This window comes from Bos javanicus, chromosome 27 (genome assembly GCF_032452875.1).
Source record: "Bos javanicus breed banteng chromosome 27, ARS-OSU_banteng_1.0, whole genome shotgun sequence".
NCBI classification, from domain to species: domain Eukaryota; kingdom Metazoa; phylum Chordata; class Mammalia; order Artiodactyla; family Bovidae; genus Bos; species Bos javanicus.
This window is the reverse complement of record NC_083894.1, coordinates 9,644,054-9,667,428: the sequence shown is the minus strand read 5'-3', so window position 1 is coordinate 9,667,428 and position 23,375 is coordinate 9,644,054.

Here is a 23,375-nt window from a genome sequence, read left to right as displayed (position 1 = left end):
GACTCTTGAGAGTCCCTTGGACTGCAAGGAGATCCAACCAGTCCATTCTGAAGGAGATCAGCCCTGGGATTTCTTTGGAAGGAATGATGCTAAAGCTGAAACTCCAGTACTTTGGCCTCCTCATGTGAAGAGTTGACTTACTGGAAAAGACTCTGATGCTGGGAGGGATTGGGGGCAGGAGGAGAAGGGGACGACAGAGTATGAGATGGCTGGATGGCATCACTGACTCGATGGACATGAGTCTGGGTGAACTCCAGGAGTTGGTGATGGACAGGGAGGCCTGGCGTGCTGTGATTCATGGGCTCACAAACAGTTGGACAGGACTGATTGACTGAACTGAACTGAATGCAATGTTTTATAAATTTTTAAACTCTAGAATATTTAAACTTATCTATAATGACAGAAAGTAGATCACTGATGCCCTGGGATTTAGGATTACAAAAAGGATATGAGAACACTTTGAGAGCACTGGGTGTGTTTACTATATTGATAGTGGTAGTAATTTTTAGTGTATATTGAAGACAAAACTCATCAGGTTATAAGTTTGTGTACTCGGTTGTATGTCAGTTATAGCTCAATAAAGTTGATATGACATACATATTGCATGGAAACATAAGTGAATGCTAGGAGCTCAAATCAAACTGAACAAAGCATAATATATTGTTGCTATCATCATGGCTTGTATAGTGTTTGAATGGTCCTGTGAACTAATCCTTAAATAGAAAAACAAGTCACTCAGTGATCATCACAGAAGGATTCGAAAGGTAATGAGATGTATGGATACATAAGTTTGTATTTTCCAGTAATACAGGAAAGTTCAGCTTTTTTCCCCCCTGTTAACTGTAGATACAGCCCTGACTGTAATCTGGTAATAATCACAGTTAAAATAGTCCTTTACTGAATCCCCTTATTTTTCCCCAAGTGACTTATTATTGCGCTGAATTGCTGTTAAATTCTGTTTCTGCAGTTTATGCTCTGGGTAGAATGCAGATTGTTTGTTTTCCACAAGACTAGCCTTGGAATAATTCCTGGTCATAGTGTTCTGACAGCCTATTTAGAGAAAGAAGAAAAGTAGGGGAAAAAAAATTGTAAGTAAAGGCCAGACTGTATGGCAATGAAAACTATAATTAATTTTCTTTTATTTAGAAAAGGAAATAGTGACAATACAATCAAAATGTGCTTGTTTCCAGGACAATTTGGTTTAAAAAAAGATTATCACTTCTTTAACAACAAGTGCCTTTGTCTTGGGCATACAAATGGTGGGGGGGTGGAAAGCCAGTAAAAGCATATAAATTGCAGCCCCATAACTTGCTAGGTGAGAGACTTCACACAGGCATTTAATTCTGAGTAGCAGATTCCTAACCTAATCTATTTGTTTAAAAAATAGGAGGAAAATATTGATTCTTCTTTTCTTCTACCAGGATTAAATCTATCAATTGTTTACTCACTCTAAAATGAAATTTTTAAAAATTACAACCATTTAAAAGCAATATTTAAAAATGGAAGTGTACTATTTAGGAGTAGGACAAAGTATTGGCAAAGGCTTGAAACAAAATTTAGAACAATGATGAGTGAATGTATTCACTGAAAATTGCTAGCTGCAAAGGATAAGTCACCTCTCGGCTTTACTATGGTAAGTACCAATCCCATCCTTCACAATAAAACAAGGGTCACAAAAGTATTACTTTTTCTGTAAACTTTCTCTGTGCTCTTTTACCGAATAGACCCTTTTCTGGACACGAATGTATCTATCCCAACCAGATAATATCTTAAAAATCCTACTATGCCCTTCAATTCTCACATTTACATGCTGTCCTCCTATTCTTTCCTGAAAATATTCACCAGGAAAACAGCTTTTCTCAGGGTAAGAATCAGTTTCCTGTAGGTGTGATATCAACTACATGAAAGGTAAATTTATACACATATTATCCCTCCATGCAAACGTGTTGCTTTTTATAATAATTGTGGTTGGAAAAACATGTAACATAAAATTGACTACTTTAACCATTTTTAACTGTTCAGTTCAGTAGTACAAAGTATACTTGCATTGTTGCACAATGGTTCTCTATAACTTTTTTTTTTTTTTAATTGGAACTCTATACCCATTAACAACAACTTCTCATTTCTCCCTTCCCCAGTCCCCTTCCAACCACATTTCAACTTCTTGCTTCTAGGAGTTTGACTATTTTAGATATATCACATAAATGGAATTATATGGTATTGACTTTCTGTCACTAACATATTTTATTTAACATAATGTTCCTTAAGGTACATCCATATTGTAGCATATGACAGAATTTCCTCTTTACTATAACTAATATTTCACTGTATGTATATACCACATTTTCTTACATCCATTCATCAGTCTATGAATATTTTGTGTTGCTTCCAGCTCTAAGGATAATGCTTCACAGCTCTATTGTGAATAGTGCTTCATTGAGCATGAGTGTGCCCATAACTCTTCAAGATGCTGCTTTCAAGTTTTTATTTTTATTTTTTTTAGACATGTCCCAGGCATTAGGTTTCTGGATGACAGAGTAATTCTGTTTTACACATTTTGAGAGATCACCATAGTATTTTCCAAAGCAGCCGCACCATTTTACATTCTCTCCAACAGTGTGCAAGAGTTCCAGTCTCTCTGTATCCTTGTCAATATTTGCTATTGTCTAGTTTTAATTTTTTTCCCTGTGTTCTATTTTTTTTTTATTTGTTTGTTTTTTAATAGTGGCCACTCTAATGCCAATACTGTGAAGTGCCAGTGTTGTGGTTTTGATTTGTACTGTTTTTAATGATTAGTGATCTTGAGATTCATTTAGTATACTTGTTAGCTCTTTATATATCTTTATGGAAAAATGTCTATTCAAGTCCTTTACCCATTTTTATTTGAGTTATATGCTTTCTCTTTGCTGAGTTGTATGAGTTCTTTATTTTAGTTATGAATTCCTTATCAGATATATGATTTGCAAGTATCTCCATCTATTGTGTAGATTTTCTATTCACTCTGTTGGTTTTTGTCTTTGATGTATGGAATTTTTTGTTTTTTGGTAGTCTTTTGTGTATTTTTGCTTTTGTTGCCTGTTTTTTTAGTGGCATAGCCAATAGGTACCAAAATAAATGGATAAATCACATCCACACAGAAATCCACACATAGATGTTTATAGCAACTTTATTCTAATTGCCAAAATGTACACCCATGGCTGATTTGTGTCGATGTATGGCGAAAGCCACTACAATATTGTTAAGTAATTACCCTCCAATTAAAATAAATTAATTAATTACAAAAAAAACTTGGAATGACCTTCAGTATGTAAATGGATAAATAAACTCTGGTAAATCCATGTGATGGAATATTCAGTCAGTTCAGTTCAGTTCAGTTCAGTCGCTCAGTTGTGTCCACTCTTTGCGACCCCATGAATCGCAGCTCGCCAGGCCTCCCTGTCCATCACCATTTCCCAAAGTTCACTCAAACTGATGTCCATCGAGTCGGTGATGCCATCCAGCCATCTCATCCTCTGTTGTCCCCTTTTCCTCCTGCCCCCAATCCCTCCCAGCATATTAATCATCACTAAAAAGAAATAAGCTCTTGAACCATGAAAAGACATGGACAAAACTTACATGCATATTACTAAGTAAAAGAAACCAATAAGAAAAAGCTACATAGTGTATGCTAGTAAAAACAACAGAAGTTTCCAGACATTTGGTGGGAAAGGTGATCAGGAAGCATAAGTACCTGAACACAGAGGCTTTTTAGAGCAGTGCAAATACTCTGTAGGAAACAATGACCACAGATATATGTCTTTATCAGTTAACTTCAGTCCCTCAGTCGTATCCAACTATTTGTGACCCCATGGACTGCAGCACGCCAGGCTTCTGTCCCCATCATCAACTCCTGGAGCTTGCTCAAACTCATGTCCATTGAGTTGGTGATGCCATCCAACCATCTTATCCTCTGTCATCCCCTTCTCCTGCTTTCAATCTTTCCCAACACCAGGGTCTTTTCAAATGAGTCAGTTCTTCGCATCAGGTGGCCTAAGTATTGGAGTTTCAGCTTCAGCATCAGTCCCTCCAATGAGTATTCAGGACTGATTTCCTTTAGGATGAACTGGTTAGATCTCCTTGCTGTCCAAGAGACTCTCAAGAGTCTTCTTTAACACCACAGTTCAAAAGCATCAATTCTTCGGCACTCAGCTTTCTTTATAGTCCAACTCTCACATTCATACATGACTACTGGAAAAACCATAGCTTTGACTAGATGGACTTTTGTTGGCAAAGTCAAGTCTCTGCTTTTTAATATGCTGTCTAGGTTGATCGTAGCTTTTCTTGTGAGAAGAAAGCATCTTTTAATTTTATGGCTGTAGTCACCATCTTCAGCAATTTTGCAGCCCCAAAAGAATAGTCTCTCACTCTTTCCATTATTTACCCATCTCTTTGCGATGAAATGATGGGACCGGATGCCATGATCTTAGTTTTCTGAATGTTGAGCCTTAAGCCAACTTTTTCACTCTCCTCTTTCACCTTCATCAAGAAGCTCTTTAGTTCTTCTTCACTTTCTGTCACAAGGTTGGTGTCAAGTGCATATCTGAGGTTATTGATATTTCTCCCAGAAATCTTGATTCCAGCTTGCGCTTCATCCAGCCCGGCATTTCTCATATAGTATTCTGCATATACGTTAAATAAGCAGGGTAACAGCATGCAACTTTGGTGTACTCCTTCCTGATTTGGAACCAGTCGCGTTTTCCATATCCAGTTCTAAATGTTGCTTCCTGACCTGCATATAGATTTCTCAGGCGGCAGATCAGGTGGTCTGGTATTCCCATCTCTTAAAGAACTTTCCATAGTTTGTTGTGATCTACCAACAGTCAAAGGCTTTTACATAGTCAATAAGACAGAAGTAGATATTTTTTCTGGAACTCTTTTGCTTTTTCAATGATCCAACTAATGTTAACAATATTTGAGCATTGCTTTGCTAGCATGTGAGATGAGTGCAATTGTGCGGTAGTTTGAGCATTCTTTGGCATTGCCTTTCTTGGGGATTGGAATGAAAACTGACCTTTTGTAGTTCTGTGGCCACCGTTGAGTTTTCCAAACTTGCTGGCATATTGAGTGCAGCACTTTCACAGCAACATCTTTCAGTATTTGAAATAGCTCAACTGGAATTCCTTCACCTCCATTAGCATTGTTCATAGTGATGCTTCCTAAGGCCAATTTGACTTCACATTTCAGGATGTCTGGCTCTAGGTGAGTAATCACACACCATCATGGTTATCTGGGGCATAAAGATCTTTTTTGTACAGTTCTTCTGTGTATCCTTGCCACCTCTTTTTAATATCTTCTGCTTCTGTTAGATCCATACCATTTCTGTCCTTAATCATGTCAATCTTTGTATGAAATATTTCCTTGGTATCTCTAATTTTCTTAAAGAGATCTCTAGCCTTTCCCATTCTATTGTTTTCCCCTATTTCTCTGCACTGATCACTGAGAAAGGCTTTCTTATCTCTCCTTGCTATTCTTTGGAACTCTGCATTCAAATGGGTATATCTTTCCTTTTCTCCTTTGCCTTTCGCTTCTCTTCATTTCTCAACTATTTGTAAGGGCTCCTCAGATGACCATTTTCCTTTTCTGCATTCCTTTTTCTTGGGGATTGTCTTGACCACTGCCTGCAGTACAGTGTCACAAACCTCCATCCATAGTTCTTAAGGCACTCTGTCTATGAGATCTAATCCCTTGAATCTATTTCTCACTTCCAACTGTATAATCATAAGGGATTTGATTTAGGTCAAATCTGAATGGTCTAGTGATTTTCCCTACTTTCTTCAATTTAAGTCTGAATTTTGCAATAAGGAGTTCATGATCTGAGCCACAGTCAGCTCCCAGTCTTGTTCTTGCTGACTATATAGAGCTTCTCCATCTTTCGCTGCAAAGAATATAATCAATCTGATTTCAGTATTGACCATCTGGAGATGTCCATGTGTAGTCTTCTCTTGTGTTGTTGGAAGAGGATATTTGCTATGATCAGTGCATTCTCTTGGCATAACTGTTAGCCTTTAATCTACTTTGTTTTGTACTCCAATGCCAAATCTGCCTGTTGTTCCAGATATCTCTTGACTTCCTACTTTTCCATTCTAGTCCCCTATATTGAAAAGGATATCTCTTTTGAGTGTTAGCTCTAGATCTTTTAGGTCTTCACGAATTTGGAAAACTCAGCAGTGGCCACAGGACTGGAAAGGGTTAGTTTTCATTCCAATCCCAAAGAAAGGCAATGCCAAAGAATGCTCAAACTACCGCACAATTCCACTCATCTCAAACGCTAGTAAAGTAATGCTCAAAATTATCCAAGTCAGGCTTCAGCAATACTTGAACTGTGAACTTCCAGATGTTCAAGCTAGTTTTTGAAAAGGCAGAGGAACCAGAGATCAAATCACCAACATCTGCTGGATCATTGAAAAAGCAAGAGAGTTCCAGAAAACATCTATTTCTGCTTTATTGACTGTGCCAAAGCCTTTGACTCTGTGGATCACAATAATCTGGAAAATTCTAAAAGAGATGGGAATACCAGACCATCTGACTTGTGTCTTGAGAAACCTATATGCAGGTCAGGAAGCAACAGTTAGAACTGGACATGGATAACCAGACTGGTTCCAAATAGGAAAAAAGAGTACGTCATTGCTGTATATTGTCACTGTGCTTATTTAACTTATATGCAGGGTACATCATGAGAAACTCTGGGCTGGAAGAAGCACAAGATGGAATCAAGATTGCCAGGAGAAATATCAATAACCTCAGATATGCAGATGATACCACCCTTCTGGCAGAAAGTGAAGAGGACTAAAAAGCCTCTTGATGAAAGTGAAAGAGGAGAGTGAAAAAGTTGGCTTAAAGCTCAACATTCAGAAAACGAAGATCATGGCATCTGGTCCTATCACTTCATGGGAAATAGATGGGGAAACATGGAAACAGTGTCAGACTATTTTTCTGGGCTCCAAAATCACTGCATATGGTGACTTCAGCCATGAAATTAAAAGACACTTACTCCTTGGAAGGAAAGTTATGACCAACCTAGATAACATATTCAAAATTAGAGATATTACTTTGCCAACAAAGGTCCATCTAGTCAAGGCTATTGTTTTTCCAGTGGTCATGTATGGATGTGAGAGTTGGACTGTGAAGAAAGCTGACCACTGAAGAATTAATGCTTTTGAACTGTGGTGTTGGAGAAGACTCTTCAGAGTCCCTTGGACTGACTGCAAGGAGATCCAACCAGTCCATCCTAAAGCAGCCCCGTTCTGAGTGTTCATTGGAACAACTAATGCTGAGGCTGAAACTCCAATACTTTGGCCCCCTCATACAAAGAGTTGACTCATTGAAAAAGACCCTGATGCTGGGAGGGATTGGGAGCAGAAGGAGAAGGGGACGACAGAGGATGAGATGGCTGGATGGCATCACCAACTCGATGGACATGAGTTTGAAGGAACCCTGGGAGTTGGTGATGGACAGGGAAGCCTGGTGTGCTGTGATTCATGGGGTCACAAAGAGTCAGACAGGACTGAGTGACTGAACTGAACTGAACTGAAAACCATTCTACTTCAGCTTCCTCAGTATTACTCGTCAGCAAATAGACTTTGAGTACTATAATATTGAATGGTTTGCTTTGCAAACAGAGATCATTCTGTTGTTTTTGAGATTGCATCCAAGTACTGCAGTTCAGAATCTTTTGTGTCTTTATGTCTTCATAGAATCTCCCAAACCCATAGAATATACTACACCAGGAATGAACTCTTATGTAGACTATAGACTCTAGGTAATAATGTGTCAATGTAGATTCATCATTAAAACAAATGTGTACAACTTAGGCAGTAATGGGGAGGCTATACATGTGTGGGGGTATGGGGTATATAAGAAATCTGTTTCCCCTTTATGTGTATACGGTCAGTCATGTCTGACTGTTTGCCATCCTATAGACTCTAGCCCTTCAGGGTCTTCTGTTCATGGAATTCTCCAGGGAAGAATACTAGAGTGGGTTGCCATTTCCTTCTTCAGGGGATCTTCCCAACCTAGGGATCAAAATTGTATATCCTGGGTCTCCTCCACTGGCAGGCAGATTCTTTACCACTGAGTCTCCTGGGAATCTCATCTTCCCTTCAGTTCAGTTCAGTCGCTCAGTCATGTCTAAGTCTTTGCCAGCCCATGGACTGCAGCATGCCAGGCCTCCCTGTCCATCACCACCCCCAGAGTTTACTCAAACTCATGTCCTTTGAGTTGGAGATGCTATCCAACCATCTCATCCTCTGTTGTCCCCTTCTCCTCCTGCCTTCACTCTTTCCCAGCATCAGGGTCTTTTCAAATGAGTCAGTTCTTCACATTAGGTGGCCAAAGTATTGGAGTTTCAACTTCAGCATCCATCCTTCCAAAGAATAGTCAGGACTCATTTCCTTTAGGATGGGCTGGTTGGATCTCCTTGCAGTCCAAGAGACTCTCAAGAGTCTTCTCCAACACCACAGCTCAAAAGCATCAATTCTTCAGCTCTCAGCTTTCTTTATAGTCCAACTCTCACATTTAATACATGACTACTGGAAAAACCATAGCTTTGACTAGATGGACTTTTCTTGGGAAAGTAATGTCTCTTCTTCTTAACATGTTGTCTAGTTGATCATCGGAGAAGGCAATGGCACCCCACTCCAGTACTTTTGCCTGGAAAATCCCATGGACAGAGGAGCCTGGTAGGCTGCAGTCCATGGGGTCGCTGAGAGTCAGACATGACTGAGCAACTTCACTTTCACTTTTCACTTTCATGCATCGGAGAAGGAATTGGCAACCCACTCCAGTGTTCTTGCCTGGAGAATGCCAGGGATAGCAGAGCCTGGTGGGCTGCCGTCTATGGGGTCACACAGAGTCAGACACGACTGAAGTGACTTAGCAGCAGCAGCAGCAGGTTGATCATAACTTTTCTTCCAATTTCATGGCTGCAGTCACCATCGGCAGTGATTTTGGAGCACCAAAAAATAAAGTCTGACACTGTTTCCACTTTTCCCCATGTATTGGCCATGAAGTGATGGGACCAGATGCCATGATCTCAGTTTTCTGAATGTTGAGCTTTGAGCCAACTTTTTCACTCTCCTCTTTCACTTTCATCAGAAGGCTCTTTAGTTTTTCTTCACTTTCTGCCATAAGGTGGTGTCATCTGCATATCTGAGGTTATTGATATTTCTCCCAGCAATCTTGATTCTAGCTTGTGCTTCATCTAGCCCAGCGTTTCTCACCTTCCCTTGATTCTACTCTAAACTTCAAACTGCTTTAAAATAATTTTTATAAACAGTGCTGCAATGAACATTGGGGTACATGTGTCTCTTTGAATTCTGGTTTCCTCAGTGTGTATGCCCAGCAGTGGGGTTGCTGGGTCATAAGGCAGTTCTATTTCCAGGTTTTTTTTTTTTTAACTTTACATAATTGTATTAGTTTTGCCAAATATCAAAATGAATCCGCCACAGAATCTCCACACTGTTCTCCATAGTGGCTGTACTAGTTTGCATTCCCATCAACAGTGTAAGAGGATTCCCTTTTCTCCACTTCCTCTCCAGCATTTATTGCTTGTAGACTTTTGGATCACAGCCATTCTGACTGGCATGAAATGGTACCTCATTGCGGTTTTGATTTGCATTTCTCTGATAATGAATGATGTTGAGCATCTTTTCGTGTGTTTGATAGCCATCTGTATGTCTTCTTTGGAGAAATGTCTATTTAGTTCTTTGGCCCATTTTTTGATTGGGTCATTTATTTTTCTGGAATTGAGCTGCAGGAGTTGCTTGTATATTTTTGAGATTACTTGTTTGTCAGTTGGAAGCAACCTAGATGTCCATCAGCAGATGAATGGATAAGAAAGCAGTGGTACATATACACAATGGAGTATTACTCAGACATTAAAAAGAATACATTTGAATCAGTTCTAATGAGGTGGATGAAACTGGAGCCTATTATACAAACTGAAGTAAGCCAGAAAGAAAACACCAATACAGTATACTAATGCATATATATGGACTTTAGAAAAATGGTAACGATAACCTTGTATGCAAGACAGCAAAAGAGACCCAGATGTATAGAACAGTCTTTTGGACTCTGTGGGAGAGGGAGAGGGTGGATGATTTGGGAGAATGGCATTGAAACATGTATAATATCATATATGAAAGGAATCGCCAGTCCAGGTCCGATGCATGATCCTGGGTGCTTGAGGCTGGTGCACTGAGACAACCCAGAGGGATGGTATGGGGAGGGAGGAGGAAGGGGGTTTAGGAAGGGGAACACGTGTATACCTGTGGCAGATTCATGTTGATGTATGGCAAAACCAATACAATAATGTAATCAACCTCCAATTAAATAAATTTATATTTTAAAAAAATAAAATAATTTTTAAAAAGCCACCCTTTCCTGTCTCTATAGACTGACTTTGTACAGATAAGGGCCCTTCACCAGTTAGTCCAGATAGAGTTTCTGGGGACCTCTCAAATCTACTTGGGATATATCATCCCTGTTCCCTTTGTAGTTGCCCAAAGAGGGTTGGCCTGTTTCTTCTCTGAAATCCGTAGTCTCTTCTTCTCCTGGTGTCTGCCTGCAGTGCTACAGTCACTCCTGTGTTGTAACCTGCGGTGGTCCTTACCTCCTTTCTCAGCCTCCTCAACCTGGCATCCAAACCACACTTCCTTTCAGAGGTCCAAGTAAGATGTGATGAAAACTTGTCTCTGGGACAGCTCTGCCACACGATCGAGAACCTTAGATACATAGTCCCTTCTCTTCTCCTAAGGAAGAAGCTGCGAGTTGTGAATTTTCTCCTGATCACACTGTGACGTGCTGGTGATGGGAAGCCGCTGGAGTGGGTTAAAATGCTGTGAATTTTCCTGCAGGCTTTGATGCACCTCTCCTTGCCTTTTTAAAAATTTATTTATATTTTAATGGAAGGATAATTGCTTGACAAAATTGTGTTGTTTTATGCCACACTGCAACATGAATCGCCTATAGGTATACATATGCCGCCCTCCCTCTTGTGCCTCCCTCTCACCTCCCACCCCATCCCACCCCTCTAGGTTGTCACAGAGCACTGGATTCGAGCTCCCTATACCATACAGCAAACTCCCGCTGGCTATTATCGCACATATGGTACTTCACGAGTTTCAGTGCTACACTCTCAGTTCATGCCTCTCTCCTTCCCCCACTGTGTCCACAAGTCTGGTCTCTCTATCTGTGTCTCCATTGCTGTCCTTCAAATAGATTCATCAGTACTATCTCTCTAGATTCCATATATATGCATTGTTGTTGTTGTTGTTCAGTCACCCAGTCCTGTCCAGTTCTTTGCGACCCCATGGACTGTGGCATGCCAGGCGTTCCCATCACTCACCATCTCCTGAAGTTTATCCAAGTTCATGTCCTTGCATTGGTGATGCCATCCTGCCATCTCATCCCTGACACCCTCTTCTAATTCTGCTCTCAATATTTGCCACCATCAAGGGCTTTTTCAATGAGTCAGCTGTTTGCATCACATGACCAAAATCCTAGAGCTTCAGCTTCAGCATCAGTCCTTCCAATGCATATTCAGGGTTGATTTCCCTTAAGATTGACTGGTTTGATTTCTTTGCTGCCCACGGGACTTTCAGGAGTCTTCTGCAGAACCACAGTTTGAAGGCATCGATTCTTTGGCCTTCTGCCTTCCTTGTGATCCAGCTCTCACAACCATATGTGACCACTGGAAAGACCACAGCCTTGACTATAAAGACCTTTGTCGACAGAGTAATGTCTCTGCTTTTCAACACCCTGTCTAGGTTTATCATAGCTTTCCTGCCAAAAAGCAATCGTCTTCTGGGTTTATGTTTGCAGTCACCATTCTCAGTGATTCTGGAACCCAAAAATAGGAAATCTGTCACTACTTCCAACTTTTCCCCTTCTATTTGTAATGAAGTAATGGAGCCAGATGCCATGATGTTAGCTTTTTTTTTTAATATTTGGTGTTAAGCTGGCTCTATCACTGTCCTCCTTCACCCTCCTCAGGAGGCTCTTTATTTCCTCTTCACTTTCTGTTATTAGAATGGTGCCATTCATATATCTGAGGTTGTTGATATTTCTCCCACATATCTTGATTCTTGTAACTCAACCAGCCTGGCATTTCTCATCATGTGCTCAGCATATAGGTTAAACAAACAGGGTGGCAATAGACAGCCCTGTTGTGTGTGTGTGTGTGTGTGTGTGTATATATATATATATATATATGCTTTAGTATACAGTATTTTTCTCTTTTTGATATATGTAGCACTGTATAATAGGCTATAGGTTCATCCACCTCATTAGAACTGGCTCAAATGAATTCTTTTTTATAGTTATCATTCCATTGTATATATATATACCACAACTTCTTTATCCATTCATCTGTCGATGTCAAGGCTGTATATTGTCATCTTGCTTATTTAACTTGTATGCAGTGTTCATCTGTAAAGTGCCAGACTGGATGAAGCAAAAGCTGGAATCAAAATTGTAGGGAGAAATAACGATAGCCTCAGATATGCAGACAATGACACCACCCTACGGCAGAAAGAGAAGAGAAACTAAAGACCCTCTTGGTGAAAGTGAAAGAGGAGAGTGAAAAGCTGGCTTAAAAATCAGGCATTCAAAAAAACTAACATTACAGCATCCAATCCCATCGCTTCATGGCAAATAGATGGGGAAACAATGGAAAGAGTGACAGACTTTATTTTCTTGGGCTCCAAAATCACTGCTGATGGTGACTGCAGCCATGAAATTATGACACTTACTCCTTGAAAGAAAAGGACCAACTTAGACAACATATTTAAAAGTAGAGATCATGGAGAGAGTCACTGATGTGGTAAACTTCCCTATGGTATTATTTAAGAAACTGCCACAGCCACCCCAACCATCAGCAACCACCACCCTGATCCGTCAGCAGCCATCAACACTGAGGCAAGACTCCATCAGCAGAAAGACCACAACTCTTTGGAGACTCAGATGACAGTTAGTGTTTTTAGAAACAAAGTATTTTAAAATTAAAGTTTGTACATTGTTTTTTAGGCATAATGCTATTGCACACTTAATATGCTACAGTATAAAGGAAACAATTTTATATGCAGTGGGAAACTAAAACATTTGTGCAGCTCTCAGAGAACGAAATGGCAACCTACTCTAGTATACTTGCCTGGAAAAGTCCATGGAGAGAGGAGCCTGGTGGGATTACAGTTCATGGGATTACATGACTGAGCATGCATATGTGAGGGTGGAGGGAGATGGGTTGGTAGCAATAAACTGGTAGAACTAAAAAAAAAAAAAAAGGTAGAGAGATTACTTTATTGACAAAGATCCATATAGTCAAAGCTATGGTTTTTCCAGTAGTCATATTTGAATATGATAGTTGGACCGTAAAGAAAGAATGCCAAATAACCAATGCTTTTGAACTGTGGTGTTGGAGAAGACAAGAGTCCCTTGGACAGCAAGGAGATCCAATCATTCCATCCTAAAGGAAATCAGTCTTGAGTGTTAATTGGAAGCACTGATGCTGAAGCTGAAACTCCAACACTTTGGCCACCTGATGTGAAGAACTGAATCATTTGTTAAGACCCTGATGCTGGGAAAGAGTGAAGGCAGGAGGAGAAAGAGATAACAGAGGATGAGATGGTTGAATGGCATCACCGACTCAATGGACATGGGTTTGTGTGGACTCCAGGAGTTGGTGATGGACAGGGAGGCCTGGCATCCTGCGGTTCATAGGGTGGCAAAGAGTCGGACACGACTGAGAAACTGAACTGAACTGAATCTTTTCAATGCATTCTAGAGTCCTCAGAGTAATGGGAGATAATAATACATAAGAGACATGTTTTGATAAGAATACATGAGAGACTACAATAATGTCATCTGCATATTGTTGTTAAATTCATGATTCTGTGAGCAGTGAGAAATATTTTCTGTATATTCCAGCAGAAAAGTATTTAATCTAAGAGTTCAGTTCAGCTCAGTTCAGTCACTCAGTCATGTCCGACTCTTTGCAACCCCATGGACTGCAGCATGCCAGGCTTCCCTGTCTATCACCAACTCCCGGAATTACCCAAACTCACGCCCATAGAGGCCTGACGCGAACAGGCCATATCATCCTCTGTCGTCCCCTTCTCCTCCTGCCCCCAATCCCTCCCAGAATAAGGGTCTTTTCCAATGAATCAACTCTTCGCGTGAGGTGGCCAAAGCATTAGAGTTTCAGCTTCAGCATCAGTCGTTCCAGTTAACACCCAGGACTGATATCCTTTAGGATGGACTGGTTGGATCTCCTTGCAGTCCAGGGGACTCTCAAGAGTCTTCTCCAATGCCACAGTTCAAAAGCATCAAGTCTTCAGTGCTCAGCTTTCTTCACAGTCCACGTCTCACATCCATACATGACCACTGGAAAAACTATAACCTTGACTAGACGGACCTTTGTTGGCAAAGTAATGTCTCTTCTTTTCAATATGCTATCTAGGTTGGTCATAACTTTCCTTCCAAGGAGTAAGCATCTTTTAATTTCATGGTTGCAATCACCATCTGCAGTGATTTTGGAGCACCCAAAAATAAAGTCTGACACTGTTTCCACTGTTTCCCCATCTATTTCCCATGAAGTGATGGGACCAGATGTCATGATCTTAGTTTTCTGAATGTTGAGCTTTAAGCCAACTTTTTCACTCTCCTCTTTCACTTCATCAAGAGGCTTTGTAAGTTCCTCTTCACTTTCTGCCATAAGGGTGGTGTCATCTGCATATCTGAGGTTATTGATATTTCTCCTGGTAATCTTGATTCCAGCTTGTGCTTCATCCAGCCCAGAGTTTCTCATGATGTACTCTGCATATAAGTTAAATAAGCAGGGAGACAATATACAGCCTTGATGTCCTCCTTTTCCTATTTGGAACCAGTCTGTTATTCTATGTCCAGTTCTAACTGTTGCTTCCTGACCTGCATACAGGTTTCTCAAGAGGCAGGTCAGGTGGTCTGGTATTCCCATCTCTTTCAGAATTTTCCACAATTTATTGTGGTCCACACAGTCAAAGGCTTTGGCATAGTCAATAAAACAGAAATAGGATGTTTTTCTGGAACTCTCTTGCTTTTTTGATGATCCAGCAGATGTCGGCAATTTGATCTCTGGTTCCTCTGCCTTTTCAAAACCAGCTTGAACATCTGGAAGTTCATCGTTCACGTATTGCTGAGTTAGGTGATTATAAATTACGGGGTTTTAAAACCACCTTTCTGAATGATCTAGAGTCAGGTGGTCACAGCTATTAATGGATTCCTGAGTTCTAAGCTACATCTTCATAGGAGAGATGACAAATATTTTTCCATCTTCACTATATCTGAAACCACTTTTCCATTTCCAAGAAGTCTGACAGCACTTCACAGCAATACTGGCCAGCTTCTAATCTCCCATATCTCCAAAAATAAGAAAACATTTCCAGTCACGTGTACCTCCCAAATGCCATTAAGTGTTTCCAGTTGAAAAAATTCACTCACAGACTCTTAACCGCAAGAAACTCCTGAAGTTTTCATTTGTGTGAAAAATAGAGCCTGAGTGCCAATTGTCCACACACACCACAGCCCATCCTTTGGGTTGCTTAGTATTGAAATATATCCTTCCACTCGTAAATTTGAAAATAATGTGCTTATAACAATATAGTGAAAAATTCCTCTTACATAATACAATTCCACTCTTCTCACCAAAAGGAAGTATTTGACGACCAAATTATTCTCTTCTCTTGATGTTCCTTTCTCTAAACTAGATTAGTTTAGTCATAATCCAATCCAATCCAATCTTGAACTACATCTCATATAGTAAATAGAAAGTTGACTAATAGCTTAAAGTAGTAGAGACTGTTCATGTTCTGCTTATACCTCAGATGTAGACAACTGTAGTGAGAGTTTCTCTAATTTAATGAGATGAAAAAGAAAAACTGGATAAAATTTTTTTTGAAAAACAAAACAAAACAACTCTTTTTTGAACTCATCACATAGTTGAAATCACAAGTCAACCAGACTTGTGCTGTGGCAAGCCAACTCAAAATGATGGGATAAAGGCCTGGACACACCTATGCTGGGAATATGCAGTGGTTTGGAGAATCTACTGACTATTTTTAGTATTTTGCTAAAAACTGCATGTAGGCAAGCAAGTGGTTCACAATCCCTGGAAGCCACAGATATAAATTGATTTTCAACCCACTCACAAGCTGTTCTTCACAGATCTACACTGGACTTCATGACAATAAGATAGACATGAATATACAAAGAGAAGTTATATAGATTACCTTGTTTTCAGTCACCCAACAGGTAATTATTTTTTACAAGAATTGTAAATGATGATGACCCAGCAGGTCATAAAACAGACACAGCCTTACTATTCTTAGTAAACAAACAAATAAATATAAATAGTAAACAAATATAAATAGTAAACAAATGATAACATTAAAAGTAAAGTCAGCTTTAAACTGATGCTATTCATCCCGTGATTATGAGAAAGCTATTGAAGTCAAGTATGGAAGTTTAAAACATACAGTGAATGCTGAATGAGGATATAATAAATTTCTTATGTTTTATGAATTAACAAAGATTAAGATGTGATTTATAAAATTTCATTAAAATATGTATTTATATATAATTTTAAGTAACTGTAAAATAGTCATTCTTTTTTTAATGTAGCATTAAAGTAGACTTCTTTAGGTAGATACATGACTGAAAATAAATGTTTTTCTTTCTCTTTCTTGATTATATATACAAACACAAACACTTTCTTTCATTTCAATCCCTTTCTCTTTTCCTTTCCTTCATATATTAATTACATTTTATTACTAAAGATTAGCATCATTAACATTCATATCATCTTATGGAAACTGTAACCTGAAATGTAGCCTATTTATAATTCATTTCATTTTTGAGAACAATTCATTTGTCCTCTGTCAGATATATAATTAAGAAATGCTTACTGTGAATGCCAGTAAAATTTTAGGAGGCCCATTGTTTGCTGAGTGGTGGACTGATTAACTCTGCAAATCATGTTCCATCTCAGGCATTCTATAGCTGATAGACTCAATCTATATGTATAAATATAAAACAGGTAGACCATATCAAATTTAATTACACACTATTTTACAATTGGAATGGAGTTACAAAGAAAGCAATATAAAGTATTATTATAGTTATTTATTTGCTTTGAAATATTGAGACCAGCATTAATATCTTCAGGTAATCAGTTTATCAAGGGTTCTATGTGAAAATAAGAAAATAAAATAATTTATTGAGTTAAATACATAATTAACCTCAGAAGCAGTACCTAATCTTTCAAATCAACTCCAGAATATATTTAAAAATATTTTACTTCACTATTTTATGTTCAAAGATCTTTCAGATTAGAGATCAAAATTTAGCATTTAGTCCTGTAATCTTCATTTGTTCCAGGTCTGTATTTGATACTATGATAAAAATGAATGATATTAATTAAAAAGTGGCTTAAAAAATCAAAACGTGTAAAACCCCACTTGAGTTTAATTATATGATGTATAGCTTTTCTGGGAATAGGGATGTTGTAGTAAAAGAGAAGAGATCCAAATGATATCAATTACAAAGATAAAAGTATAAATGAAAAAGTTTTCAGTGTTTCATATGTAATCTCCATGACAACGAGCCCTAGTAGGTTTTGTTCATCATTTCATCCCCAAGTGTTTGTATGAAATTTGCTCAATAATTATTTTGCAATGAAAGGGTAATGAAAAAATATAAATATTTATAGCCATGTCAATTTTTTTTTCTGCCTTATGAGGTATGCCATTTCTACTTTGAGAGGAAAGGACAGGAAACGGGGAAAACAAATATCAAACCCAGTATGTCCCTTTGCAAATATTTTTCTCATTCAGTATTCACATCGACATTGTGTAGAAGTTGTTGCCTTTATTTTCCCAAAAAATGAGGCAAATAGCATTGAAACAATGTAACCAAGATTGCACAGTTGGAAAAGCAATAACTTTGAAGGTGTTTGCCAGGGGAATTTGTTCCATTCTCTTTTAGAACTTAAGCCAAGGCTACATTCACAGAATTTGCAAGTAGGACATAGTCAACTTGGTCATCCTAGCCATTCCAGTTGTCTACAACTGCAGCTGAGTTAAGTATACAGGTTTTAACAGGCATCTGTTAATCAGAAAATTCAGTTCATATGATTAAAGCTTTAAGCATGTGTATTTAATTATATATATGGATATATTGTATTAATCTCAAAGAGCTGAGTTTATGATCTCTGTCCCTAACTGCCTAGAATTCTTCAGTTCAGTTCAGTCGCTCAGTTGTGTCTGACTTTTGTGACCCCAAGGACAGCAGCATGCCAAGCTTCCCTGTCCATCACCAACTCCTGGAGCTTGCTCAAACTCATGTCCAATGAGTCGGTGATGCCATCCAACCATCTCATCCTCTGTCATCCCCTTCTCCTCCCACCTTCAATCCTTCCCAGCATCAGGATCTTTTCAAATGAGTCAGCTCTTCACATCAGGTGGCCAAAGTTTTAGAGTTTCAGGTTCAGCATCAGTCCTTCCAATGAACATTCAGGACTGATTTCCTTTAGAATGGACTGCTTGGATCTCCTTGCAGTCCAAGAGACTCTCAAGAGTCTTCTCCAACACCACAATTCAAAAGCATCAATTCTTTAGCGCTCAGCTTTCTTTATAGTCCAACCCTCTCATCCATACATGACTACTGGAAAAGCCATAGGTTTGACTAGATGGACTTTTGTTGGCAAAGTAATGTCTCTGTTTTTTAGTATGCTGTCTAGGTTGGTCATAGCTTTTCTTCCAAAGAGCAGTTTTCTTTTAATTTCATAGCTGCAGTCACCATCGGCAGTGATTTTGGAGCCCCCCAAAATAAAATCTCTCACTGTTTCCATTATTTCTCCATCTATTTGCCATGAAGTGATGGGACCAGATGCCATGATGTTAGTTTTCTGAATGTTAAGCTTTAAGCCATCTTTTTCACTCTCCTCTTTCACCTTCATCAAGAGGCTTTTTAGTTCCTCTTCACTTTCTGCCATAAGTGTGGTGTCATCTGCCTACTGAGGTTATTGATATTTCTCCCAGCAATTTTGAGTCCAGCTTATGTTTCATCCAGCACAACATTTAGCATGATGTTCTCTGCATATAAGTTAAGAAGGGTGACAATAACTGTGATGTACTCCTTTCCCCATTTGGAACCAGTTTTTTGTTCTATGTCCAGTTCTAACTGTTGCTTCTTGACCTGCATACAGATTTCTCAAAATTCTTAAGTTCTAGCAAGAGTCACATAACACAAGTTTTTAAGAAATTAAAACCATGAGATATACTCTAGTAAATTCATTCACTTAATTCCCAGCAAAGACCTCTAGTGTGATTTTTTTTTCCATCACTGTAGCTAAAGAAGAAAGATTAAAAGAAAAACTTTACTGTGAAAATTGAAGATTCACTGGTAACCTGTTCTCTCCCTTTCTTTGTCAATTGGATCCTGATATGATCCTTTAAGAGACTTCTCAGGTGGCACAGTGGCAAAGAATCTGCCTTCAAAGCAAGAGATTCAGGCTCGATCCCTGAGTGGAGAAGATCCCCTGGAGAAGGAAATGGCAATGCACTCCAGTATTCTTGCCAGGGAAATCCCAAGGACAGAGGAGCATGGCGGGCTATAGTCCATGGGGTCGCAAAGAGTCAGACATGACTGAGTGACTGAGCATGCATGCATGCATGATCCCTGAAAATACCTGAGAGTAAAAGAATTCCCTCCTAGTTAGAAGAAAACAGTGGTTTCTAAAGCTTTTTACTTCAAATTCCTTTAGCCCTTTTCTGAAAAGTACCACCCCATAGTACAGAGAAGATACATTGCTCTTCTCATGACCAATGCATGAGAATGCACAGTTCTCTTGTCAGTTTTTACCCTTCCATCACATTCTAGGTAGAAGACTGGCCTACAGACTGAAAAGATGCATCATTTTATAATCCTTATTTGGTGCAGCTCAAATGATGTTTGTGTAATCTTCCATGAAGATTATATCTTCTTTGATTATAATTAAGTCATTGAAACTAGTCAACGCACTGAATCCTTCAATCCAGATAATCCATGAAGTAAACTTTGCATGTGTAGTTAATTTTATCTTGATATTATAGATATAAATCTGAGACGCTTGTATTTCAATATATAATGCTGGGAATTCATTTCATCAAAAGGGAACATCACCAGTGATAATAAATAAAGATGTTCTATCCTTAGGTAACATTTTAGAAATAACTGAGATGACATTAAATATATACAGAAAAGTGATGTAGCAAGATTACTAAATTGGCCCATTTCAAAACTAAAATAATTGCTTCCCTAGTCAGTTTTACACTTAGATTTGCTTGGTTTGGGAAATACCATTTTAAAATAATTATGTTAATAGCAATAATGCTGCTGCTGCTAAGTCGCTTCAGTCGTGTCCGACTCTGTGCGACCCCATAGACGGCAGCCCACCAGGCTCCGCCGTCCCTGGGATTCTCCAGGCAAGAACACTGGAGTGGGCTGCCATTTCCTTCTCCAATGCAGGAAAGTGAAAAGTGAAAGTGAAGTCGTTCAGTCGTGTCCGACTCTTCGTGACCCCATGGACTGCAGCCCACCAGGCCCCTCCGTCCATGGGATTTTCCAGGCAAGAGTACTGGAGTAGGGTGCCATTGCCTTCTCTGAATAGCAATAATAATAGCTCTCAAATACTAAGGACTTACAGCTCAACTGGAAAAGAATCTGCCTGCAATGTAGGAGACCCTGGTTCAATGCCTGGGTCAGGAAGATCTGCTGGACCAGGAACAGGCTACCCAGGCCAGTATTCTTGGGCTTCCCTGGTAAGATCCCCTGGAGAAGGGAATGGCTACCCACTCCAGTACTCTGGCCTGGAGAATTCCATGCACTGTGTAGTCCATGGGGTCGCAAAGAGTTGGACAGGACTAGGCGACTTTCACTTTCACTTTACTCTGTGTAAGACTCTGTGCGTGGAGCTTCTAGTTTACTGTTACAGCTAATCCTTAGAACAGTCACTTTTACTATGTATTATAGTTTCCATTCTATAGCCAAAGAAACTGAAGAACAACAACAAAAACAATGTCACATAACTTGCTTAATATAACTGATTTAGTAAATGGTAGAATCAAAAATTGATTTATTTTCTTGATTGATTCACTATTATCAACTCTTGCATATATGCTATAGTTGAAATTATCTTCAATGTGATATTATACTTGAATAAAATTTTTGAAACTTCTAACTCCTAATTTAAGAAATATTTTATTGAAAATATTTAGAAATGAAATATAAGTTTATTAGAATTTATATTGACTTTAAACACCAAAGCCCTCTATTGTAAGTGATGCCAAATATTTTTAATGTAGATAAATTAATATACAAATATATTTTCACATAATACCTATCATTATAATTATTTTAAATGGTAAATTCTATTATCCTAGTACACATTACTTTCTACTATTTAAAAAAAATTGAATAAGTGTGTTTTTTTCTATCTGCTTTGTTGTTCAGTCACTCAGTCATGTCCAACACTTTGTGACCCCAGAGACTGCAGCATGCCAGGCTTTCCCTGTCCTTCATTCTCTGCTAGAGTTTGCTCAAACTCTATTTTTAATAATATCATCATTATTCACTTAATTGAAGATGTTTAGACAGATTTTGTTTAGCTTAGGTAATACAATTATCTAATATTTTCTGTCTAGTAAAGTTTTATGCCTATTAGTAAACTAAAATGAATCATAAACTAAAATGTTTTATCCATCTATTTAAATGTATCCATTTATATTAACTGAAAATTATAAATCTATCATTACTATAAATATACTATGTAAGAAGAAATAAATGTACATATATGAATGTGTATTATATATAAATGTACAGTAGTCTCCCCTTATTTGACGTTTAGTTTTCCACAGGTTCGGTTACTATGGTTGGAAAATTTTAAATGGATAATTACAAAACAAACAGTTCATAAATTTAAAATTGCACCCCCTCCTAGGTAGAATGATGAACTCTCATGACATCAACTCTATCCTACCCTGGACTAAGCCAGAGTGACCTCGCTGTAGGAGCGGCACACCTGTTGGTCACGAGGCAGCCATGCTGAGTACCAGACTTTCGGTCAAGGTACTGCAGTCAGCATTCAAATGACCCTTAATTTAATTAATAGTAACCCCTAAATACAAGAGGAGTGATACTGGCAATTCGGACATGAACAGCGAAACCATGAAGTGCTTCCTTTATGTGAAAATGTGAAAGTTCTTGATGTAATAAGGAAAGGACAAAAAGTGTATGCTGAAGTTTCCAAGATCTAAGGTAAGAACAAACCTTCTGTTATTTAAACAGTGATGAGGAAAAAAGGAATTTGTGCTAGTTTTGCTACTGCACTTCAAACTGCAAAAGTTTCTACCACAGTGCGTATGACTGGGTGGTTTGGTGGTTTAGTCACTAAGTCCTGTCTGACTCTTGCGACCCCATGGTCTGTAGCCTGCCAGGCTCCTCTGTCCGTGGGATTCTCCAGGCAAGAATTTTGGAGTGAGTTGCATATGATCCTTCTCCGTGCATATGATTAGTGCTTATTAAGACAGAAAAGGAATTAGATTTGTACAATATTTTGACAGAGAGAACAGATTCACATAACTTTTGTTACCATATGTGGTTAGAATTTTTCTATTTTTAGGATGCTGCTGCTGCTGCTGTCGCTTCAGTCGTGTCTGACTCTGTGCGACCCCATAGACGGCAGCCCACCAGGTTCCCCCGTCCCTGGGATTCTCCAGGCAAGAACACTGGAGTGGGTTGCCATTTCCTTCTCCAATGCATGAAAGTGAAAAGTGAAAGGGAAGTCGCTCAGTCGTGATTAATCTCTTACTGGGCCTAGAACTGGACATGGAACAACAGACTGGTTCCAAAGAGGAAAATGAGTTCGTCAAGGCTGTATATTGTCACCCTGTTTATTTAACTTATATGCAGAGTACATCATGAAAAACGCTGGACTGGAAGAAACACAAACTGGAATCAAGATTGCCGGGAGAAATATCAATAACCTCAGATATGCAGATGACACCACCCTTATGGCAGAAAGTGAAGAGGAACTAAAAAGCCTCTTGATGAAAGTGAAAGTGGAGAGTGAAAAAGTTGGCTTAAAGCTTAACATTCAGAAAACGAAGATCATGGCATCCGGTCCCATCACTTCATGGGGAATGGATGGGGAAACAGTGGAAACAGTGTCAGACTTTATTTTTCTGGGCTCCAGAATCACTACAGATGGTGACTGCAGCCATGAAATTAAAAGACGCTTACTCCTTGGAAGGAAAGTTATGACCAAC